A 25,315-nucleotide genomic window follows, 5' to 3' on the forward strand; every position below is an offset into this window, starting at 1 on the left:
GCTGGTGTACTTACTTACACGAGGCGCTGCACACAGGTATTTTTTTTCTTTTTTTTGCCCTAGTTTAAGGCCAGACGAGGAGCCCAGACCGCGATGTCTGCGCACCCGCGCTCAGATGTCCTCGCCCCTGCCAGCAGTGCTGCAAGGAGAGCCCCGGGAAGCACAGCAGCCTTTTCTCAGAAGCATTCAGTTTGGAAAAGAGCCTTAACATCAAGCCCAGCCGTCAGCTAACTACCAAGCCCAACGCTACACCATGTCCTTAAGCACCACATCCACGTCTCTCAAAGGGGACTCCGCCGCCTCCCAGGGCGGCCCCTTCGGATGCCCAACAACCCTCTCTGGGAAGAAATTCTTCCTCATATACATCTAAACCTCCCCTGGCGCAACCTGAGGCCGTTGCCTCGCGTCCCGTAGCTTGTCACCTGAGAAAAGAGACCGGCACCCTCCTGCTGCAGCCACCTGTCAGGCAGTTGTAGAGAGCAGTAAGGTGTCCCCTCAGCCTCCTCTCCTCCCCTCCAGTTCCCTCAGCAGCTCCTCTTACATCTTTTCTTCACACAGCATCCCTGTGGCACTTCATAGGCCTCATACGCTCAGGCGTCATTCCTCTGTGTTGTGGTGGATGAGTCCTTATAGGAAAAGCTCTTCTTATTGGTAATTACCCAACTTGTACTTCGTTCATCTTGTTCATCTAGTTTTTCTTGTGGGATACCTTATGCTGACACCACCAACTCTGTATTCTCAGACTTCTCAGCACAAAACCAGGTTACACAGCAACGCTAGATTCAAGATAACCTGTGGAACAGAACTAGCATCCCCTCTACAAGCTGATAACATGGCACTTGATGTAAAAAACATAAACACCTTCTCAACTCCCCATACCTCACCCAAGCCTGTTCCACAACCACCTTTGAACTCCTGTAGGAATCTGTCATTTCCACATTCAGTAACGTGTTCTGAATTAATGCTTCAAGTCAATTAAATCCACTGTATTGCCCCTGTTAAGGAAATTAGTTTTCTCATCAAGAGAGATTTATCTAATTGAATGTACTGCTGATAAAGCCCTGGTGTGATTTGCCACACTTTCCAGTCACCTCTTTATTTTATTTTTTTCCCCCTTAGAATAGACTGCCTATTGTCGGTATCAAGCTTGCAGTCTGTCTCTATCAAATTTTCCCTCTTTTTGAGCGTAGATACTGCATTTGCCATTCTCCTGCCAAAATCCTAGTTTAAACATCAATTACAAATCCTTGGACCACACTGGTAGTTTCAAGTTGCTTTCAGTGTTTTAAGATGGAGATGATCTACAACCTTTGTTAAATAATTTGATCAGTAATGAGGTGACAGCTACCTTACCCTCCTGCTCTACCCCACTCAGAGTCTATATGGTCATTATTCTTTTCTTGACTTTTCTTGACTATCTGTACTGAACTTTGTGTTCAGTACAAATCTGAACTTTCTGGTATTTAAGTTTCTGCTTGTGGTCCAGCCTAACCAGCCTTTTGGATAATCCCTACTATCAAAAATTATTTGAAGGGATCATAATGTTCATTGGTCTGAGCTGCCTGTTACCATAAACACTGAATCTCAGGCATCCAGCGACTGAGATCCACAGTCTAGGTCCTAGCTAAAGTCAGTGGACAGAGAAATGCCCCCTTCCAGAGCATTCAGGAGGAGATTTCAGACAAGCAAACAAGATGTTCTGAGGATTCTGAATCATTTGATGTGACACCTGCTTGCCTCCTTCCACACACCGCACAGAGCTGAGAAGCCAACAATTTTGCCAGCAATATATTTTTCCAACAGTAAGATTTAAAAACAACTGTTGTGAGCTAAATCTCTACCTTAAGCAACGCATAGAATCTTCCCTCTCCCCAAATCTCAGAACTACCAGTCATATAGATGGGAGGCACAGCACATCCACGGTTCATTTTTCATGCCTGTGTGTTTATGAGGCAGGAAGGCAACCTGTCCAACAGATAGCAGTGGAGCTCTGTAAAAGTGAGCAGACATTTTCAGATAATACCTCTGTAAATAAAATTAAGACTATTTTTTTTGTTCAACAGCCAGTTTCTCTCTGTGTTCTAAGATCCACATGGATTGTCTTCAAAATTCTTTTGTTTCATGGGGTTCCAGGGGAGACTTAGTCATATAAACACAAGCTCATCTGAGGTTTGAGATTCCCAAGTACAGCTCTTTAAAACAAAAATAATCATGCGACCTTGAAATCTTGCAATTTTTATACCTTTTTTTTTTTTTTTTTTTTTTTTTGCATGTGTATTTCAAATAATAGCTCCCCACTTGAAATTGCCAGCTGGAGTTGCTTATAACTGGTACAAGCTACCTTGTGCCCTTTTCAGAAATCAACGCTAGAGATGTTATTCAAAATAAGTGTTGAATCTGAAGTTGAGTTACAGCCAATTTTATACAGAAAGCCCTCTCTGGATGTGCGGCATAATTAGGCTCCATAGCAACTACAACAGCTACAACTAGCCTGATTAACAAGAGTGGTTTAGGAAACATGGAATTAAATATAAACATGGGTTAGGATAATCTATAAAGTTGCATTCTGACCACGAGCAGTTTTCTGATAATACACACCACACAACTCTTTAAACAGGGAAACAAACTTCTTTAGAATTCAAAAAGCTGTGATTTCATCCACCTGCATGACTAGACTATTTAAAACTGTCAAAGAATGCAGCACTAACTAACACAGATGAAAAAAATCAAGTACTAGCAGCTTTAGGGGAATTTTAAAAAGCTTTAAACTTAACTTTTATACTGCAGAAAACTCTAAAGGACTACATGTACCAATTTCACCAAAATGGCTGTTATTCATATGAGGAAAAGCTCCGAGGAAAATCTACATATGGAAGAAAATCCTTAATTGTGTTGCCCTTTTAAAAGTCATGACTGGAAACTGCAGTTTATATTTCCAGTGTTGAACATGAAACTGAGCACAGACTACAGCAGACATTTCAAAATGACACCCAACTCCAGAAAATCAAAGTTGGGTAAGTTACTTTCACCACTGTTAATTTCGAAACCTTGCATAAATTTGTAACGTAAGCCCTGCGGGTATGTGGAAAGATAGCTAAAAAGCAGTCGTAAATAGCAATAAGCCCAAGCTTGTGAAGATCTCACTTTTCAAACTACTTTTGACCTGGTGTCTATAAAATAAACACAAGATGTTTGTTATTGTCAGATAGATTTATATCCAGGTATACTACCCATTGCTTATCAGTAACAGAGACATCCAAGAATTTGTGATAATCCACGACCTTAAAATGGAACCAACGACAACCCTGGCTGTCAGCTGAGAGCCCCACATTCCCACCTGCCCTGGTGATCTGAAAAGGGCCAGTGGGCCCAAAAGCTGGCCTATTTTATCATTTACTGACGGACCACAGTAATTAGATAAATCTTCCAACGCACACTAAGACCAATCCTATCTGATCTGGGCTTTATATCAGGAATGCTGCACCCCAGCTTCCACAGAATAGTTAGACTAGGATTTTTCAGAAAAAAATTGAAATGAAACAGCTGATTACAGAGAGGGAAAAAAAAAAAAAAAAAAAGTGTTGGTCCAGGGCCAGCCCATACAGGCTCTGGAACTGCTAATTAACATCTTGGCTGTTGTCCAGACTGTTGTGTGTAGTTACTGCAGTGTGAACCACAGCTCACATGGTTCACAAAGGCAGGAGCAGCTTTTTGCCGTGGCTGGAGATTCCTGGTAGCCTTCATGGTTTGTTGCAAACAGGCTGGGACTCAGCAATTCTGTCCGACTGCTGTCGTATCAAAAAGTTCAAAGGACTAATGGGCCAAGGAGACAGGATTACAGAACACTTTTAACAAGAAAAATTGCACGCAGCTGATCATCTTCAGACTTCAAAAGAGATCCTGTTACTTGTACTGGTGACTTCTCAGAGTCACATTTTACAAAAGCTTTCCCTTCTCTTTCCCATTTTTCTAGCTAAGTAGTGGGAGAGGGCTAAAGTTTAATGAGAATTGATTGGTACTAATCTACCAGAAAAATGCACTTTGCCATATTCAGTAAGAACTCTCCACATGTCCTAAGATGTCATATTTACACATCAATGCCCTCTCCCTTCCTGGAAATCCCAGGAATACCTATTTTCCATTACTTTTGGAAGGACCCTGCAGCTCTGTACTGTGACTTCTGCATTTTATGTGAGTTTGTGCACACATACAATGGTCTTACCGTACATTTATCCACATAATAAGATAGCATTATGATACTATCTTGCAGTGGATAAAGTAAATTAAGGAAACTGCTGGAAAGTACTGGCCTAACGTAAATCTGAAAAGCTCTGCTGAAGTGAGTAGAGCCCTGGTTGCACATTCCAGCTTAAGATCTCTCTCTGCAGCTCTGGGACAGCAGTCATTTGGACAACTATCCTACCACTAATATTAAAACCAAAGTGGACTGAATCCCCCCACACCCCATAGGTTTCCCAATTTCCTTTGTCTGGCAGGGTAGTATCTGCCCTGCCTTTGCCTGGTGTCATTGCCCTGAGTCAGCACCAGCTTCCTGCTCTCTCGGATGCCTCAGCCACCACTTCAACATTTAATCACAACTCGATGTGGAAATACGTGCAGGGTATCCGGAGCACGTAACAGGGTCTATCGGCCCAGATTGCAAGCAAAGCCGTTTCGAATATTACAAAACTCGTAATTATCACCAAGTGAAAAAGCAGCCATTTGCAGCAAAATCTGTCTCGTTACTACAAATGCAGTCAGCTTGTCTGTAACTATATAGGAACGTATGGTGAAAGAGTGCTTACACCATTAGAGGGTGCCGGAGTCCGCACGATACCGATCCACACTGCAGGCCATCCAGTTCTGTAGCTGCTCTGATACGGGTCTCAGCGCTGGTGACAGAAAGATAAGTCATAAGAAAGTTTTGAAGGAAAAATCATGTGTCACATTTAGAGCCTTGACCAAATATCTTTTGAAATATTTTCCCCCAAACTCTTCTCTTCAGATAACCCAGAGAGAGCAGAAATCTTAATAAACACACTTGTGCTACAGGTTTTTAGCTAAAAAGTCACATGAAGTGCTACAAATGTGACATTCCCTATTTTCTGAGTTCTTCATTTTTGCACCCTAAATAGCATCCTTTTAATAGGACAGTTAATACAAACCATTCCATATCTTTTTAAGGGCAAAATACTGAAACAGATTTAATTCCAGATACCTACAGCAAACCTGCCTTCCCCATCCTCCTTCCTCCCCTTAAATTATCAAGTGAACCCTAAACTTTTATCACAGACATTTACTATTTGACACCGCGATGATTAAATCTCTGTATTTTTCCAGTATATGGAGTCCTTGCCCTGTGTGGCACCCTCAGAAGAAGGAAAGGGAGGCTGGGGACAAACCCTGGGCAAGGACCTATTGTACAGCAGCTACAGCAATGCCAAGAGCACGGTGTGCTGCTGCTGCTGCTTTGCAAACCTTGGACTTCAAAATGGGCACGCACGTAATAGTTGCAGCACAGGCAATTTCACAAGGGGAAATACAAATAAAAGAAAAGCTTCCTTTTTGGTGGCTTAAATCAGTTGAGTGTCAGTGCAGTTCTCAAAACCAAACCAGAAGCATTTCCCAAGCCAAATAGCTTCACCGATCCCCAGCCATGCTGCACACTGAGCAAGCTCCTAAAGTTTCAAAAGAGCATCCCATGGCTTCTTACAACGTGTTGGCCCACGCGATCCCAGCCAGGAGCCCCACAAATCAGAGCCCAGTTCTGTTCCAGGATGTGCAGACAGAAATGGGAACAATGTCATCAAATCTCCAACAGAAGTACAGTCCTTTTGGTCCTTGATTCTTACATTGACCCAGTTCATACCAGAGTACTGTAGCAGGACACCTGTTTCTGGCTTCTAAAATAGCTGTATTTTATGGTGTTTATTTTATTCATTTATATGTCTCTCAATCAACCTCTGGTATCTATTTTCCCTCTCACTGCTGAGCTTTGAAACCAGATAAACACACTTGTAGCCAGTTAATTATTTCCTTACCTTTTAAAAGAAAATATTGTGAAGTTTTGGGTCTTCTGAACACAGTGAAGCTTCAGTAAAACTTTCTTTTTTATTTATTTTTTTTTTTTCTAACTTAAATCAATGCTGTCTTTCAAGAACGAGATACAGGCGATGTGTAAACTCGCCAGGTTTTGCAAATTGATCGTTTTGCCGATCTTTGGACATGGCAGACACGATTTCAGACCTGCACAGCAGCGCTGACTGTAGGCAGGCAGCATATGCCATGCGTAATGTTTTAATTTCCTGGTAGCAGCAATTCTTACAGGCACAATAGCAGGTTTGTTTGTTTTTTCTTCTTCATCAGGTCTTTTATTAACATTCTGTTAGATCTCTTGACTGCACCTGGCCTGTTGGTGACTGAGCATAATGGCATCTTTGCCCTGGGCTCTTGGAGACAGTGCATATGGATAGGAAAGGCAACAGATAATATGGATGCAAATTTCAAATTACTACTTTTGTCCCTGGGGCAGTTAAAAAGGACAATTCTCAAGTAAGTAAGGAGAATAGCACAACTGTGTTTTTAGTTCATACTGAAGGTATAGCCTTGAATACAGTGTTCATGGGCCTTGCAGTATTTTCCTTTGCAAAATACAGAATACAAATTTATTTCTGTCTGGGTAACTACTCTCCTGATGAAAGCTTAGTCCAGGGGCAGATCATCAAAAGCACCATGTTTACCAGCCAAGGCTTAAAGAAGAGCCAGTCACTTGCACAGGATCGAGATACCAGAAATCCAGCAATGTGGATTTCAAGTCTGATGACCTGATGAGCACACATTAATGATCACTGGCACAGAACACACTGATTTGGACTAATCACTGCAAGGAGCAGCCTATAATGAATTGAAAGGGAGGCATTTTCAACACTCAAGTCAATGTTCTCTTGTCTACAGAACCAGTCACATGAAAAAGGCAACTGTCTTTTTCTATTTATGTTATTTTGTCTTACTGCACTTTTTTTTTTTTCCTTCCTCCCTCTCCCCTTTTCATGGTTTCATACTGATAAAACACCTAGATATACCACAGAACTGATCTGGTGTGACCCCAGCAGCACACTGGTATTCAACCTATGAAAATAAAGCACAGCCTGAACCTCTGAGCTGGAAAGATTTATCAGGTTTTGCTATTCCTGAGATTGAGCTCTCTTGAGCAGTAATGTACATACTTCCCTAGTTAGCTGCCTCACATCTTCCACTGCATTCAAGCACATGATAAATGCCAGTGCTGTAGAAACCTCTCAAACATACTGCTACCTCCTCCACAAACTGCCAAGAGAGGCTTTGTAAGAAAAATGAGCTTCATTTTTAGGTATTTTTTAAGAATCAGTACGATAATTACTGACTTGATGTGTTTTCTTACTCTTTTCTCCATTAATGCATACCTATCTCCTGGAGGAGGCTCCAGCCTCATTTGCATCTGATGTTTCTTCCCAACTTCAGAATATGTGTCAGTCTGGCAATCAGTTTGAAGACAGAATTAATTAAATTAGATTAGTAGAATGAATTCCGTAATACCCTGGGAAGTCTGATATTTGTAATCAGCTATGTAGCTATTGCTAGGACACTGGAATTGCTTTTTTTTTTTTTTTTTTTTTTTTTTTTTTTTTTTTTTTTTTTTTTTGTTTTTTTTTGTTTTGTTTTTTTTTTTAAAAAAGGTCTACTAAAAAGCTTGCCTTTCTAAAACTACAGTTCCAAGGTATACAGAATTTTAGTTGGACCTAGAAGCAATTTTGTGGTGCTTTCATATAAGTAATATATTAACTATATTAACTCCTGATTCAGAAAATGCATGAAAAAATCCACAAGCATCTACTGATATACCTATCAGATAATTCCTAAAACAAAACGTAACATAGCTGATGAACGTTCAGTTCCATGAGCTTTTTCCTCACCTGCCAGGCAGCAACACATCATCCTCTACAATATAAAAAATATGCCACATTGAAATACAAAGGACTCAGTGATGAAGTTTGTGCCACCTTAACTAGATTGACTGGAAAGGACCAAATTTCTGATTCCACCCTCAAGTTCTTTCTCAATTTCCTGTCTGTAGCCCCATAGGAAATACTGAAGAGCTCTAACTTCCTCTCCAGAGCTCAACTGCAATTACTTCTAGAAGGCTTTTTCATCCTTAATTGTCATTTATCCAAGTTACAATTATTTAATCCTTTAATCTTTTTCAAAAGTCAATCATGAGCTCTTCCCTGCTGTTTTACTTTTCACAATGTTCAGCCACCTGAGCAGTAACAGACGTACTCCAGCAATAACTGCGATACGTGCAGGGCATCATTTTCTGGTGGTAACCACCCAGAGGTACCTCTTCCCAGCTGTCCTTAGCAGACTCCTTCAGTTAACTGCACTGCTCTTTGGCTCTTTCTCTACACAGTATTCTACCGCATAATTAATTTTAATTATGTCACGAAGATAACGTCCATTTTCTTTATTATTTTGCCTTCTATTCCAGTGTACATCTCCTTCCCCTTGATTATCTGGATAAAGACTTGGTGGCAGAGAAGCTATAGGTATAGAGAAGTCTATAGCTGATGAAATATCCTCAAAGCAATCAGAAGGAAAGACCACGTTATCCACATGGTTTTATTTCTGTTTTTCAACTGGCAAAGTGCGGGTGAAAGTCTGCTTGCACTGCAGCTGATTTTCAAAATCATGTTTTAATTCCTAGCAGAGACTATTTCTCTCCTCTGCACTGGCATACAATCCATCTTCGCTTCAGCCCAAAGTTACAGCAACTTCCTTTCACTGGGATACAACCGAGTCCTGCTGCAGCTTTATGAAAGCAATGAAGCTGTATCAGTGTCGAATGACCTGTTCACCCTACCATTAATCTCCAAACAAATCTATTCCATGTAAAAACAGGATACGAGAAAATACCTACGATTGTCACCTTTTGTCTTCAGTGTACAAAAACAAGTGTAGTGGTTAAGCCTGCTGTTGACCGTCCAAGTCATTTTTCTCTTGCCTTATGCAAGCTTTGGCTAGTCTCGATTCCGACTGCTACGAATGTAATGGATGTTGTGAATTATGGCTGATGACCCTGAGAAAAATGCAATTTATTGTCAATTGTCCATTATAATCTGTGGGAAAAACAAAATAATTTTCTTGAAATGCTGTGTGAAAAACAAGTTTTGGCCCAAATTTTTCGGAACATAACATAACCACTAGATTCACTCTTCTCTTGTAATGCCGATGAGCCCCAGGAGTGCTTATAAATATTGGCAGACTGAAGTAGGCAGTATTTTGCCAGTTTTTTCCTGTTGAATTATAGTTAGTGTTTTTAACATAGTGATACATAACAACGCCCTTAATGCTATTCCTTGGAACTTCATCCTGAAATTGTGTTTCAACTCCCTTCAATCCTAGGACACGAAGATCAGCTAGCACTATTGCTGCCAAAAAGTAGTTAATGAACTTGCTGATAGACCCCGAGAAGGGGGTCTACATTTCAAACAGCTGCACTTCAACTGCAGCAGCAGGAAGAAAACTCATTGTTGTACTTCCAAGTCGTAATCACTTTTGTTCCACGTATATCAATGAGATTGACTTAAAAGTAGCATTCAAGGTGTCCTGTTTCTGAAATTCTTACCAAAACAGCTTCTGCGTCTCTACCAGGCCCTGTTCAGACTGAGATGAAAGTGCAAGAAGACAGCTGAAACACGCTGTAGAGAAATCCTCCTGAGACTTCACATGAGGCTAAGAGCCTGTTGCTTTTCTTTCAATAATTAGCTCATGCTCAGTTGATTATTATGTTGAGATCTAAAATTTCATTTCATCTCAATTGGTATTTGCCTCTATCTGGACACTCTCTAGATTAACGCTGTCACATTATTTCAACAGAAGTCTTGTGAATGAAGAAACGAAATGCAAGCAGGGACACAGAGCTCATTCGTCATCATGGCTATGTTAACTAGAAACTCTGCAGTCTTCCCAATAACGCAGTTTGGGTTATAGTTGTCAAATCTGTTCCTGTAGTATCAATGGAAAGTTTGCTTCTTTACAGTTTCTGCTAGGATACCAACGTATTTAGGAATGCTTCTAGAGAACCAAATACAGAGTCAGTGGCTACACCGCACCAGGGATGACAGGTACATTACCAGTGCATCAAGCATAAGTTTGCGAGATGCTAAATGCTGTGGAAATGGCTCAATATCGTAACTGAGACTGAAGCATCAAACCTGGCTGGATCCATAGCACGTTGAATCATGAGTTGGATGTTTAAAGTCTCAGACTTCTCAGGGTTGCTGTTTTGCTCAGGACAACAGCCCACACATGGAATATTATCCTGTTTTTCAACCTTCTAGTTTGGTTGAAATTATTTCTCCTAACAAAACCTTTTCATCCCAAATTGAAACCATGGCTAGTGCGGCCTTCTGAACCACTAATGAGATGTGGCTGTGGGAATCCTCAAGACCAGTAAGTTTGAGTCTTGAAAGGTATTTGTGTTTATGTAGTGGAAATATGAGAAAGCATATTTTGACTAATGGTATCACCCTAGAGGGAAACATACTTGTTATAAATATGTTCCATTGCAATTGCTGGAAATCTAACAAGATTGCCATAAACAGGACTTACATCAATGTTTCTGCTTGACCTTTCTGGGAGAATAAAAGTACCTTCTGGGAATGCAAAACAAATGAATTTTTTGGAAACAAAATGAGTAACACAGCCCTTCCTCTTTATAAAATGGAGCCCCGCTATAGCTGCTGCTGCTTAGTAACAGTTCCTCAAAATGATTCATAAAAGCACCAGATGTAAAGGTGCACACGTGTGTTTAACTCCAGGCTCTGATGCAAAACTCAGAAACACTCATGCTGTGGGTATGAGAATTTCAGATTTTAGATGAATAGCATTTTCAAAATGAAAACCATATCCTTCTAGACATGGATAAGCTATGCAATCAACTCCCTTGACATTCTTGTTTCTGCCAGTTGATGTGCTGTTGGAACTGCAATAGCTGTTGCACAGCATTTCCTGGTGCTTCCCTAAAACAGCTAGATTATGCCTTTGATAGCTCTCTTCTACATTTTCCCCTTAGGAGAATATCTTGTCTAGAACAGAAAATCGGCCAGAAATAATCTGATGAAAACCCAGAATTTTTGGGAACTTGGTTAACCTACAAAAATACTATCAGCACCACTGAAGTTGAGTATATTTAATAGGACTGGAAGGGTACTAAGATGCTTCATGCCAATAATACTTAGTCCTTCTGTTCATAATTAAGTATTATAGCCTGAACCCTTACCCAGCTCAAGCTGCTGAGGGAAGAAACGTGAATTCCTCAATTCAACGTCCTCTTCAAAAAGCATCTTTAAAAGAGAATAAATAATTTAAACCCAGTTAGAATTTCTGATGCACTTACTGCCCAGCAAACACCAAAACCCCACCGCGTTTCTCTTATATGATTCTATGATTCTTGCAGAGCCCAGTAAGGTGAAGTGAGAAGTTCCCCACGCCACTCGCAAACCCTCCTGAGCAGACCTCTGCTTGGCAAGGCAGCTTAAACCCAGCCAGGAGCCCTGCCAGCAACAGCACAGACCCAGCGCATTTCTACGTTGGCTCTTCTCCGGTGGCTTCTGCCAACTGGCTCCCGCGCCGTGGCGGAGCACAGAGTGAACTCCTTCACTTAACCCCCTGCCACAACCCGGCAGAGACCGAAGGCTGGCTCCCAGCCTCTCCACGAGAAGATCTCACCTTTCTCAAAAAGCCCTGGGACCAGAGAGTGTGGATTGCACAGCAGCACTCGTGCAAGCGTTAGCAAATACACGCTGTCCGGCTTTTCAGAAGACATCAGTAGACAGAGTTATTCCCACTCACCCCATCCTACACTTCTCCTCTCCTGCCTCTCTCTCCACACACCCACGTGTTAAAATTAAGTGGGTCTTAACAGATCCATAAGTGGGATATACCCAAGTGTTTCCAATTTACCCTCAGTGAACTTGAATGAAAAACATTTGAAAATGAAATTCTGGGTGAAATCTTACAGCCCTGCTACAGCATATGGAGCTAATTTCAAATAGCACTTTGATAATGTCATGATCTATTAGAAAGTGTTCACCTTATACTGAAGATATTATAAACTCAGTTGCATCACTCAGTATACGTTCATCTTATGATCCATAAGAAAGCTATTTAGTGGATTGTGAAATGCGAACTTTGGCCAGAGCTGATTTAGAAAGCTCGGTGTACGGTGGATGGTGGAGCTCGTTTCTTCTGTGAGCTCCATATTATTCAACTGTTCACAGCTAGTAAATTCACATCTAATAAGCTGCAAAAGTTATCGGATGAAACCCAGCCTATTGTAATCCCCACATGAAGCAAGTAACTGCTGAAAAATTAGTTCCAGCATGTGTAACGTATTTTTGCAAACAGCATCTGATAAAGGAATTGGCTTTATTAACAACCAACTTACAACTCACACAACAGGGAAAATGCAAAATCTGTTCTCTCTCTACAGGCCACAGCATTTCTCAAATGCTTACCAGGGAAGAAAAGGGCTTAACTGGAAACAAAAGCACGTACAGACCACATCTCCCGGCAGGCACATAGCTTGGCACGGGCAACGTGGCGGTAGAACGACGGTGGAGTAGAAGGGATTTAGGAGAAGGGATTTGCAGGACATGAAACACAGGCGAAAAGGTGCCGGTGCTAATGAAAGCTTTGCTGTAGGGCTGCTGTAAGAGGCATTGACAATGCCAAGGAGGCCATTTTCATAAGTTTAGCCAAACCGTTCCTTTCTCTGGATTTAGGAGTAGTAGGTTTACAGCCCGCTTCTCGAGACAAGGGCCAGAGATTCCTACTGCGAGTCCAACTACCTCTGGGTTCTCCCGAACCCCAACAGGCAGTACTATAACCCAGAGCTGTGCCAGCAACCGGGGCAAATGGCAAGGTAAGCACAAATACGTGCTTATCTGGGGCTTTCCCCTCTGCCTCTGTGAGGACAGAGGGAGGTGTGAAGCTGCCTGAGTCAGATTCGTGCTCCCCAGAATATCCCCAATTTGCAGGCAGTTCTTAAGAGCCTCTTGACCCCGTGTACAACAAACACGGGGTGGCAGAGCCTACAAATCCTTGGATTCTCCCTAAAACAGGGAGCTTTCAGGCACTGTAAACTGGGATATCAGAAGCACTGCCTCAAATCTGGAACAACTCTCACAAGTCAACTTCTTTGCTACAGACCAAAATTAGGTCCACTGCTGAATTTTAGAAGCCTGCTTGCTGTGTAATACTCGAGACATCACCTGAGGGTTACAGAAATGTTCAGTGCTGGCAGTGATTGCTCCAAGCACTGAGGGGCACACCAACTAGTTGAAGTGAAAGGCTCTGGGTGCACGACAGCTAACACGAGAACAAGCACTAAACTCTAACCACGAATCTCATTCACTAAGTCCTGGGAACCTCGCTCACTTTTTGCTCTTGAATTCACAAACTCCCACTATCATTAGAGACAGCTGAAATAAGAATTAAGGAAGGTCTTTCAGGATTTAGCCTAAGAAAATCAGCGTTACGCCTTGTACTAGGGACAGCCTCACACACCAGAGGTGGTGGTAAATTTCGGTCAGTCGGGACAGATTTCCTTTCCCCTTCCCACTAAGGGACTGACTTCAGTCCCTTAGCGGGCAGCAATGCTTCTCCTTAACAGCCCCAGGGGTTCTCAGGTACTAAGGGGGGATCAGCCCCTTTCCTCTGCCTCATTTCTCCAGCAGCAATTCCTCGGCCTCTGAAGTCTGCCATCTTCTGTTGCCAAAGAGAAAGGAATTACAAGAGCGTTCAAAGAAAGAGAAAAACAGAGAAATCCCAAGCCTCATGTGTGACATAAAGAAAACAATTCACATGATCTTTATTTTTGTAACCCTCGTCCTCCTCTCACCCCCCTGCCTGTTGTTATCACTCAGCATGTTATTGTTATTACTTTAAATTTGTTTTTAAAAGTGCCTACCCAGTGCTGGAGGTGCCTGAACACACATTGAAAATATACAAACCATGTGTCTAACTTAGACCGTATGTTCCCTGGGGAAGGGCTTGTATCCTCTGTAGTACACTCAGCACACTTATGGCATGAACAAATTATAAACAATAATAATAAAGAATAACTTGTGCCTATTTATCTGTTTGGTCTATGAAACTGATCAGTCAGTGACCCTGAAAACTCTCGGTGACACACACTGCGGTTGAGTTAAAACCAAGCTGCTCTTTCCAGCTTTTTTTTTCCGAACAGCTTGAGTCAAAATCCCAGGGTAGGTGACACAGAGCGACCCTCCTGCTTTTGATGTGAATGGGAAAGGATTTGTCTTTTTGTATCAAAGCTAGCTGGGAAGAGGAGGTGGGTGGCCATGAAAGGGAAAAGCCATGAAATTGCCTCCATTGGTTTATAAGAAACAGCCATTCGATAGGATTTTGGGAGGGGGAAACCTTCTGAAAAATGTGCTCGTGTGATTCCTCTAGAGGCCAGCACATCTGAGCCAAGCACTCATATCAAGTGAGGGGGGGCAGGAGAAGTTCTTCACTTAATTGAGAACACACTTGTTTGCAGAGTTCAATGTCGGGAACTCCAACATTGTTTTTAAAAGACAGAGTATTGTGTAGGTGTCGGAATTCAGAAGAGGCAAAACAAAAGCGGATGGAAAAAGGCAGCTGTGATGATTTAACTCTCCGAACACCTTCAGCCGTTTCCCTTCCTGTGCCCCACCAACTGGACCTTGCTCTTCTCTCTTGGCTGCTGCTAAGGGGAGCGATCCTGTCTTCCCTGACCCTCTCCAGCGTGTTTTCCCTCCAGCCGCCCCATCCTGCCCACACCCGGCTTACCACACCTCGCCGCCTCCCTGCCTGCTGCTGCCGAGCCGAAGCACAGCTCCCCACATGCCGTACCCGTTCCTCCTTCGCCAGCCCTGGCTCGAGAGAGAAGGCAGGGACTGGTGCCACCAGAAGGAGTCGTGGCAAAGCTGGCCGTCTGCAAAGGAGGGGAAGTTTCTGGTGGGTGACATTCAGGTCAGGGGTTGGACGCTGCCTCGGCAGCCAGCCTTTCCCAAGCAGCCATTTCTGGCATCACAAGACCCTTATCGTTTATACGGTTCTTGTGAGCTTAATTAGGAATTAGCCGTGCTTCACCCGGCCAAACCCAAGTGGGATCCTCTCGCTGCGCAGAGCCTACAGCCTCCATCCCTCATGTTCTGTCTTAGGGAACTTCTAAACACAGAAGTCAAATGACATGTCTGTGTCTGCTGAGTACTTCTGCCAACTCCAACTGAATACAGTGCCACAAGATACATCACAAAAAAAATCCTTTTAAATCCTGATTGTTTTTCGTGATGAGGGCAGTTTCTATATGTTAGTGGGAGTCCTGTCGAAACACAGGCAAACCAGAGAAAGAGGCTGAAGATAATGAGGAACTTCAGGTGCTTCAGAATTCAGTTACTCCTGGTCCGATGCACCAACAGTTTTGTATTCCTGCTTTTGAGGCAGACAAATGAAGAGAAGGTAGCGTTACATAAATCAGGTCAACCTTACCTAAACATCACTTTTATCTGCCAGATGATGCAGTCCCTTTAAATGCAATGAAGAATTTGAACAGAGTACAAATACTGTTAGTCTTTTTCCTCAAAGGCTAGAATATTTCTAGGCCAAATCCATGAACTAATTGACCGCTGTTAAATATGTAATGAGCCTGTTCAGCAGTTACTTGCTCTTTACAGAAAGAAAGCAATCGTTCATCACAGCTGACCTGACAGCAGAACAGTGACACCACTTCTGACTTAAAGATAATGGAGAGACAAGCAGGTACCGATATGCAAAAGGAGTGCAAAAACCCTGCAGGGCAGAATGCCAGGTTCAGGCTGATGTAAATGTATCCTTCTGCGTGACTCCTTTTATCTCAGCCTTTACATCTTGGCTGCCTTTACACCAATAAACGCGGCTCCTCCTTCCCATCATCATCACGTAGTTAAATCGATGTACCAGCTCGATTGTATCAGGGGAGCTCTGCCAGAAGAGGAAAACTGGGAAGAGATGTTCTGAATGTGAAGATAATTAGTACAGTTTCATATAATAAATTAAATGACTATAGCTCTTGAAAGTCACGGTTAAAAGGTGACCTAGCAAAAAGTCTAAGCGCTCAGAGGGAGTAAAATTTTACTTGCAAGAACACTGAAGGACAAGGAAGTTTAAATCGCTCTGTTTTAATCACACTGCTTAAATCACAACAGGTAACTGGCGCTGTATCATAAAAAAAAGCTTCTGGCATAAACACATTTTATCGCACGGTGCATGTGCTTCTTGCCAGCTCAAGGCAGGCAGAATATATCGCCACTGAAAACCAATTTAATTCAGTTATTATAACAATATTAAAGTGTCTCTTACAATTACAAGAAGTATTTTATCTTCAAGATTGATACACAGGAAAGAAGGGGAGATACTGTGTTACCCCCAAAAAGGTGTGTTACAACTTGCTTTCGCATAATGTCAGTGATATTTAGAACCAAAAAGGCGTATCACAAGTTTCTGACGTGAATATTAATCACTACAGAAATCCCAATAGCGGGGATAAAGGGTTCAATTATTTAGTTAAAGGCAGTTTCTGGTATTACCTTGTGGTTGACTTGATTTGGAATCAAATTCACATTTCAAACTAAAAAAGCCTTAAGTTAAGCGCAAAGGTTGACATGTTTGCCCATCTCTTTCAGCCAGTAATTTATGTTTTCTCAGTATAAGGGCCAGAGTGGAAACGAGTTCTCTGATTTTTTCAGACTTCATTTAAAAGCAGGAAACATCTTGCAATATTTGTAGGCAGCTCAGTAATATTTAGCAGAACTGCCAGCTTCCACCACTGCATTAAAATCCTGGAAAAATTTAGGAAGAAATTGCACTTACGCATCATATGATTGCGTGTGCTCAGGTATAACCGTCAGGTATGGGTACAGCTCACACTAACGTTTATCAGGAGACCGTCAGTGTAACCAGACTATGGAGAGAGAGGTTCAAATAAAAACTTAATCCAAACTTGTGGTATTTCAGTTTTGAATTTTTCATTCCCTTAGGGGTGAGGCTGAAGGATTTGGAATCTGGATCTAGTTCCTAATTTTGTGGCTTGGTCTCTTTTCCAGTTCCCGCAGAAACATGTTCATCAAGATCTCCTGACATTTCTCTGCATTTTTTTCTTTCTTTCAATGATAATTTGAAGCAAGCCCTGCCCTTTTCCACATAACCTTGTGCTTTTTACATGACTGCAGCATGTAAACACTAAAAAATGCAAGCATAGCAACTCTGGGAAATACATAGAAACAGATCCGAACAGACCAGCCTGTTCCACATTTTTATAGGAGCTGCACAGACCTGGGAACGCAGATGCAAAGCAAAGCAGAGTTGCACATAAACCAGAGCCCCGGATAAGCAGACTGGCTGTGACTGCATGGACTGACAAAGATGAAGGAATAGGAGATTTTGGTCCTGGCCTGCCACTGAATCATTTTGCTGCAGTGGGTGTGTTGTGATGCCATGTATTATCCTTACCGATGCCTGTCTTGGGAACGCAGGTAAAAGCTTCAAAGAAACGGGCAGTTTGACTGACTTAAAAGATTAACAGTGCTTTAAAATTTGTCCAAATAAATGGAAAACAGGGACTAAAAAATAGGCTCACGTCCAAGAGATGAAATCAAAGCCCTGATACCTTTTATGATTGTCTCATCATAGCTAATAAAATTTCCATAATTATCTGAGGACACTGAAGCCTTTCATCTGTGATGAGTGACAGAACATTGTGTGTCTTGAGTTACCAAGATAAATACAATACATGCCTGTGACAGCATCTCAAGAAACAAAAATAAACAGTGATCCAATTACAGATGAATACTAGCTTAATCCCGAAATTGCTATTTCCCCTTCCTTGCTCTGCACCTTCCCAACCTCCAAATGACCACTGAGCTGCTTGCTTTCTCCCATGTGCTTCAATAGATGGCTATTTTTGCCCATTTTGGCAGAAAGTGGGCCCCAAAATACCTTTTTTTTTGTTTTGTTTAATCACTGAAAGTAGCCTCATCATTTAATCAAAAGCCTCTGCTTTAATCAGTGATCTCCTTCCACTCTAGGCTTACAAGGAACAGAAAGCATTCTTCTGTAACAAGCCTCTTTGCTCCTGAAAAATGAGGGATTGTGTAGACATTGAAGGCTGAAACTCCCAATTTGCCCCAAGGGATGCCAAGTGCAGCTCAGAGAAGTACAAAGGGAACCTGTTCTCATTGCTTTTCAACTGTGGCCCTACTTAAATTGCCATGGGGGTTTCACATTTCATTCTCCTAAGGTTACTGTCTCAGGCTTCTCTGTAGAAAACATTAAGGACGTAGGCCCTGCTTTAAACTGACTTCCCTGGGAATAAGATTGGGCCCGTAATCTCACAGTAACTAACAACTCACATGTTTGGTATTGTCTGTATTTCATGCATGAATCAACCGGCTAGATATTCAGAAAGAACTCCTAATTTAATCTGTTCATATATACACACAAACACACGCACGGCACACACGGGGAATGGAAAGAAGGTAAGATAAAATGAAAGCAGTGCTTTGTACTTCACGCAGACTTCACAGCTGAAAAATGCACATTCTTTTCAGACATTTGATTAAAAATCTCTCTCCAATCTTAGCGGCACAAGCCAGTAATAGATATTATGCAGGAGGATCACTTGATCTACCGTTGAAATGCTGCCACCGCAGAGTGGAACACAGCATCTGTTTTATACATTATAATGGTTTGGGACATGAAATGAAAGTTCTTATAGCCACCTGAAGCTGTAAAGGAAAATGTAGGTAAAAGGAATTTTAATTAGCTGAATCACTGCAGCAAGAGCCCTGGGAACGCCAATGAATAAAGCAGGTAAGGGCCTATTGCTAATATTTTGACTCTTCTGACAAGGCCCTAAATCATTTTATATTGCCTCTAAAAGATGTTCTCACTTACCTCAGCTTAAATCAAGACTAAGTCCACTAAAGTTGCAGAATTATGCCAGATTTAAACAGGGGCAATGACAGCAGCACTGCATCTGGCAAGTGCAGCACGTGTTACAGCTATCAGCTGCATCCCAACTGCAGTTAAGGCACCCTAGTGCCACGCTGCACTCTCCTACAGCCGGTGCAGCACGAAATATAAAACAGGAAGACCATTCCAGCCCAGGGAGCGACAGCAATTTCAGGGTACGTCTGCACAGACAGGTGCAGGCAGAGGAGAGCTCTCCAGGCCTGCGTGGCTCTGTGGGCAGGCAGCCACGCTCCCTGGGCCGCAGCCAGCTCCGAGGCCGGGCAGAGCTCGCGTCTGCGTCGCCCAGCATGGGAGTTTTGTGGGTGCCTGTGTTTGCTGACAGTGGTTAAGAACTGAAGCACAAGGGTACTGTTTATCAACTTACATTAATTGCAGCTCTGAAGGGCGATTGACTGAATGAACTAGGAGGCCTTTTCTGTTTTCTTTGCAGAAGCTTATTTAAGAGTCTGTGAAAGAGAAAGAAAAAAAAAGAGTATTGTTTTTCAAGGGTGGGTAAAGTGCACATACGCTCATCTTGTCTCCCCTCCTCACCTCCTCCTCTTTCAGACCCACTCCTTCTCCCCCTGAACATCCTGATCCCCTAACAGATCCCATAACTCCAGTTGGAAACGGCTGCTGCTTCCAGCATGCATGAGATGAAGAAAAACTTACACCACAGCCCACTCTGTCACAGTGAGAAGACAATAAATCGTGGATGGGGTGATCTGAGAAGTGTAATATGGTTTCCAACAAATTCAGCTCGATCCCTGGGTTCTCACTGGCACTAGCAATGTGCAATAGCCAAATAAACAGAATATTGCCAACACGTCCTCTCACCCAGCAGATGTGCAGCTCTTAGCGCTGGTGAAGATACGATATAATACATGTGCAGAAGATGACTACAATTTAATTTACACCAGTTGTACTAGAGAAACATAAGCCATCACACAGCGCTGAAATCATGCGGATGGTGCCATCTGTATGTAATTGTTAGGGTTACGTTTTCCATTACATTTTCTTCTGGAGGAAGGCGAGGATATACAACTGGGTAGCAATCATAACAATCAGGCCTTACGACATATCAGTCAGAAATCACACTTTCATTCGCTAAAGGGGTGATTTGCATTTCATTCTGACACATACAAATGGTCTATTTCTAAACAATGTCACAGAAAATTATATGAAATTAAATTTTTATTCCAAATATTGTAAAGCAATAGGCCAAACAGATGGACAGGTATGGCATTACTTCATCTGTGGCATGCTAAGCTTGGCTAAGGGCCTACGCAGCACAAATGTTTCAGCAGTCCTTAGGGGTTAACAGGCATTATATCCAGCGAGGCCCAGAAATTAAAAGATCTGGCAATTGTTGCTTTTTCTTTTAACCCTGGAAGAGGCTGCTAGACTGGGAAAGAGCTAAGATTAATCAGCTTGCTGTTTTTAAAGGCAAACTTAAGCAGATTTAATTGAGACAACTGTAAAGAAAACCAGAATATGCTAAGCCTGAAGTTATTTAATTTGTGGCATTCGTTTTCTTGGAAAGTGAGTATGTAACAAGACCCCAAGTAATCCTCGTAGATCTAAGAATATTTTGGGGTATATGGAAAAAAAGATAGCAAACAGAGTAACAGCATAATTTGGTGACGGCTTAAAATTAAGAAATCCCACTGGTTACTCACATGCTTAAAATTGTGTGTGCAAACACTGGCAGACAGTCCCACAGGTTCAGATAAATACGCAAAGCTTCAGACAGGCGGATCCTTCTCCACCAAGTCTTATCTTGCATCTTTCTAATGGAATCACTAATAGTTTACAACTAGGAGCTGAGGGTGCACCACCTTCCCCTCCCCACCCCGTGCGTGCCCTTGGTCAGCTCCCTCCCTGCAGCGCCGACATAGCTGGCTGCAGGGCTGAGCCCTGAGCCCCAGCAGGGATACGAGGGGATGGGGAAGCCTGGCACTAAGCAGGCTGTCTGAATGAAGATCACAGGATGCTACCCCAAGGCACCGAGTTCCTTAGGTCTCTGGTAAGAACTAACCAGGGACAGAGTATTTTCCTTCCAGAGCCCACGATGGCAGCAGCTCCTGCAGGGAGTCCAACACAGGGCGCTGTAGCTGGAGAGAGAGAAATGGCTTTGATTTGAAACACACTTTTGCTGTGTATATTTATCTAACAGTTCTGAGTTATGCCAACAGAGCCAATTATTTGACATTCCCCTCCAAAGTTTGCCCAGGTTTTGTGAGGACAATTTTTTTTTTTTTTAATCCTGCGAAACCTCAGATTTGCATCTACTATTTGCATTCCTAGCCAGAAAAGAAGAAAGAGGATAACCAGCCAACTGCACGAACCACGCACTGCAAAATGGTCTGAGCCATTTCACATCGACACTTGGACAGTCCAGAACAGGGATTCTTTTCTTTGAAACTTTGACCCTTAGCAGTCCCCTATGGATCTGGAAATACAAACACTGAGGGAAAAGAGAAGTTCTGCAAAGCACTTGCTCCTCCAAAATGACAGTATACCTGCCGGAATAAGGCCCTCCTCTGACATCTTTCACGATGAGCACTGCAGCCAACATGCACTTCTACCAAGAAATAGCTAGAAAAACCTACGTTGAACAGTTTTGCCAGCGTTCACCCATCCATCATTCCGTGGAACAAAACCTCTGGCAAAACTGTTGCAGCCCAAGACTTTGATGGATAGGGACTGGGTGCCCTTCCAGGGAAATCAAAGAACTTCAGCTTAATTGTTTTAACTGTTAAAAGCAGCAGTTTTAGAAATTATGCTTGAGAGATGCTACAGAAAAAATAGTTTTTGTTATAGTTAGGTTACAATGTTTTAAAAACCCTTCCAGGCATGTATATATGCGTTAAATAAAATTCAGGTCCACAGAATGCAAGGGTTAAGCTTTTGTCCCCTTCATGTTAAAGTGTTAAATGTTTCCAGAGAGGCTGGAACCATGACTGGGTAGTGCATACTTAAAGCTAACTGGCAAAGAAGTGTTGCTTTAGGCTTAGAAGCGCTGTCTTTTCACTTCTGGGGCCTGGGTCTGTTCCAGCTTAATCCAACTACAAATTGTCGTCTTGAAAAGCCTGCAGCTTCTTTTCAATGCTTCCCACCCCCCTGCCTTGTAGAGTATAATTACCCAGCAATTAACATTCTTGTTTACCAGTGGTGATTTCTGAGTTGTGTCAGTACGTGTGTGTTTACGTAAGAGACAGAGCTGTTATTAAAAGCTACATGAACTGACCCAAAGCTCTTGGGAAGGATAAGACAAATTGGTGAGGAAAACTGAAGGATCTTAATGATCCAAAGGGGAGTTGAGTATTAAGACAAAACACAAAAATAAAATATCTAATTTGTTTTTTGCTTTGTTTCTTTGAAAGACCTACCACAGAGTTGTTTCCCCTACCTGATGTAAATCACTGCTTCTGCAATGTCCAGTCATTCAAAGGCTGTTGTGTTAGAATCGCTGCAGGATGATAAAGTACTCTGGAGATAAGTTTACAGAAAGAGAAATTAGACCTATCCTGCCAGAATAGTGACTCAGCCTAATGTGCTAGTTTATAGGCTGCCCTGGCCTTGAAAATCACCGTTCAAGGCTTGGCAGCGAGATCCAGGTGAACATCGTGTCCTTCACGTGGAGCATCGAGTTTCTGGGGCTTTGGCTGCCTGGCTCACGTGCTCGGAGAGAGGTGCTCCTGCACGCTCAATTACACGGTCTCACTGCCTCAAGCAGCAAACCCCATCTGCCGAGTTTCTGTGCAGCGAGGTGCATTCATTCAGTAGCAGAAGAGGCCCTTCAGAAATAACCGCAGACTTTAACGAGATGCAAGGTGTTCCAGGAGGGTTACGCTCCAGTCTGCAAGAGGACCTGAGAAAGCACAGGACCACTGCCGGATGGTATGCAGCGCAGGACGAGGCCGTCTCTAACGCATACCGAAATTAAAAGAAGCAGGCTGGCTGCACGAGTCTCTGCTCCAGAGACAACCAGGGGAAGGTGATGAGGGCGCTGGTGTGAATCCCAGAGGAACTGACCGGCGGCTGCTTGGCATTCTGAGCCCGCTGAGGAAGTCTGGCCGTAACCTCTCGTTGGGAACCAGAGAAACAGTTGTACCTGCTGGTGAAAGGCCAGATGCTGTCGTGCACACATCGGTTCTGTTGATGCTGGTGGCATGCTTGCAAACCTCTGTTCCCACTGTGAGCACTGGCTCATCTATTTTCTGTCACCTAAGACACTCAGATGTGCCCTCTGCTCATATCTCAGCATCTGCTGCATGGAGGAGGAACAGGCAGTGACAGAAGAGAATTCTCAAATGAACGAGTAGAAGGTGAAGAAGGAACGTATATTCTTTTCTGCTTTGCCACTTTATATCTGCCACTTATTGACACTCCTCATATCACACTGCTTGTCCTTCAAATAACGAACTGAAAGGTGAATGAAACCATTTTAACAACACGGTGATAATTTGCCTTCTGTCATAGTTTCTACCTTCATTTCTCTTTTTCCTTTCTGTAGAATCTCAGTAACTGAGAGCCCAGTGCTCGATGATGACTGAAGAAAGAGGGAGTAAATCCAGTAACATATGAGTGAAGACAGCACACACAGTACCTGGAATTAGCGTCCAAACAGCTCCACGTAGCCCACTAATGGTCCGGGTACCAGAGAAAGCTTTCTGCCGCTCTCCCGCGGAGCTACATTACCCTCACTGCATTTTCAATAAGTAGTGTAACACTAAGCACGTGTAGCAGTCTAACAAATGCTGAGCTCTGACAACAGCCCCACTCCTGCAAGAAGAAAGTACCACTGATAGGAATGGAGTTAAAAGAGCAATGATGGAAGAACTCTTGCAGCTTGCTAGCCAGTGCAAAGGAGCTGTTTAACACCTGTTTGCTGGCTTTGGCCGAATAACAGCAACCTGGTATCAACCTGCATTCTTCCCACTAACAGTTGCTCCCCTTTCTACAGTTGACTTTGCAAGTGTTGTTGCAAACGAAACATGTAAGGGTATTTATCAGAAGGATGTTTCCTTTGCTTAACTCCTGCTGGATGTAACGGCCCACTAAAATTCATTCATATCTTCCAGTGCCTGGCATCTAGTAGCTATTCTGACTCTTCCCTCTAAAAAGATAGGCAGCGTGCCTATAAAACGTACTCGCTGTAACAAACAGCGTGTCACAACCAGCTACCAGCAAGTGCAGGGCACCGCAGTGACACTGCGATGCTAGAAGGACATGAAAGTTTAGCTGCTTTATTTAAAAATCGATGCCGGTGGCAAAGCTACGTTTAACAGCTACCTGTTCTTGCAGGTGGTCAGAGACTGGCCCAGACAGAGGTAACACAAGGTCTGTGTCACCTCCCCATCAGCCCCTGCCACCCCCCTGGGGGCAGCAGTGGAGTGCTCTCACCTTTGGGATCTGCAGCCTTCAGCATCTCTCAACAACCTGCTCATGTTTTCCTTTAACTCCTTTCCTCCTGGAGGCCTAGGAACCCCTCTACTTCTGCCCCTGCTTCTTCTGGGAAAGGAAGTAACCAATTAGACTTCAACGAGCTGAAGAAGCAATTTCAATAGGAAGTCAAAGACAAATTTGTCATTTCTCGGAGGTATTCATTCATGCTGTTTTTCCCATTTTCCTTCTTTTTCTCCTTGCCCATTAGCTAGGCACAGGCCCGCCAGTAAGGGCTATTTAAACTCACCTGAGCAGAGCTCCGTAAACCCTGGTGAGGCAGCAGCAGGACGGTAACTGCCCGACCCAGGCTCCTTCAGCTGGAGCCACGGGTCAAACCAGCAGGTGCTGAACCTCCCTCTGATGACAATTAATGCCAACACGGAGCTGGTGACCAGCTTTACAATCACAGAGCCCGTTATCAGTAACGGCACTTATATTAAATCTTCAGTACTCCAGGAAGAAAACCAATTCTGGTCACTTTAATGAGTGACAAAAAAAAATAAGGCAAAATGAGAGAAAGAAAAAGTAATCTGCTAAAGCCTGCCTCAACACCCCTTGCTCACATTGGATACGGCTCATTTGCAGGAACACTTTAAATGCTTAAATAGTCAGATTGTAAAGCCTTCTACAAAGTTTAAGTCTTTCCAAAATTTTTTGTGAGTTAGCTACAAGTTTAGAATTAAGCTGTGCTTTATGCTGACATGGAAGAGTTACTACAGATTTACAAGTCCACAAGAATTCCTTCAGCCCTTATTAATTTCACTTGTCTTAAAGCACTACCTAAGCCGAG

The 25,315-nt window shown here is 42.9% G+C and overlaps 1 long non-coding RNA gene across 1 annotated transcript; it reads right to left on the reverse strand.

Annotated features, from left to right (window-relative positions):
- Positions 1–16,243: 16,243 nt before the first annotated feature.
- On the reverse strand, positions 16,244–24,915 carry LOC118165861. Its single transcript, XR_004750265.1, has 3 exons — positions 24,773–24,915; positions 19,460–19,541; positions 16,244–16,904 (listed from the first exon to the last, which is right to left on the reverse strand). It is a non-coding gene; the product is annotated as an uncharacterized LOC118165861 (long non-coding RNA).
- Positions 24,916–25,315: the final 400 nt, after the last annotated feature.

The sequence above is a fragment of the Oxyura jamaicensis genome, chromosome 4 (assembly GCF_011077185.1).
Source record: "Oxyura jamaicensis isolate SHBP4307 breed ruddy duck chromosome 4, BPBGC_Ojam_1.0, whole genome shotgun sequence".
NCBI classification, from domain to species: domain Eukaryota; kingdom Metazoa; phylum Chordata; class Aves; order Anseriformes; family Anatidae; genus Oxyura; species Oxyura jamaicensis.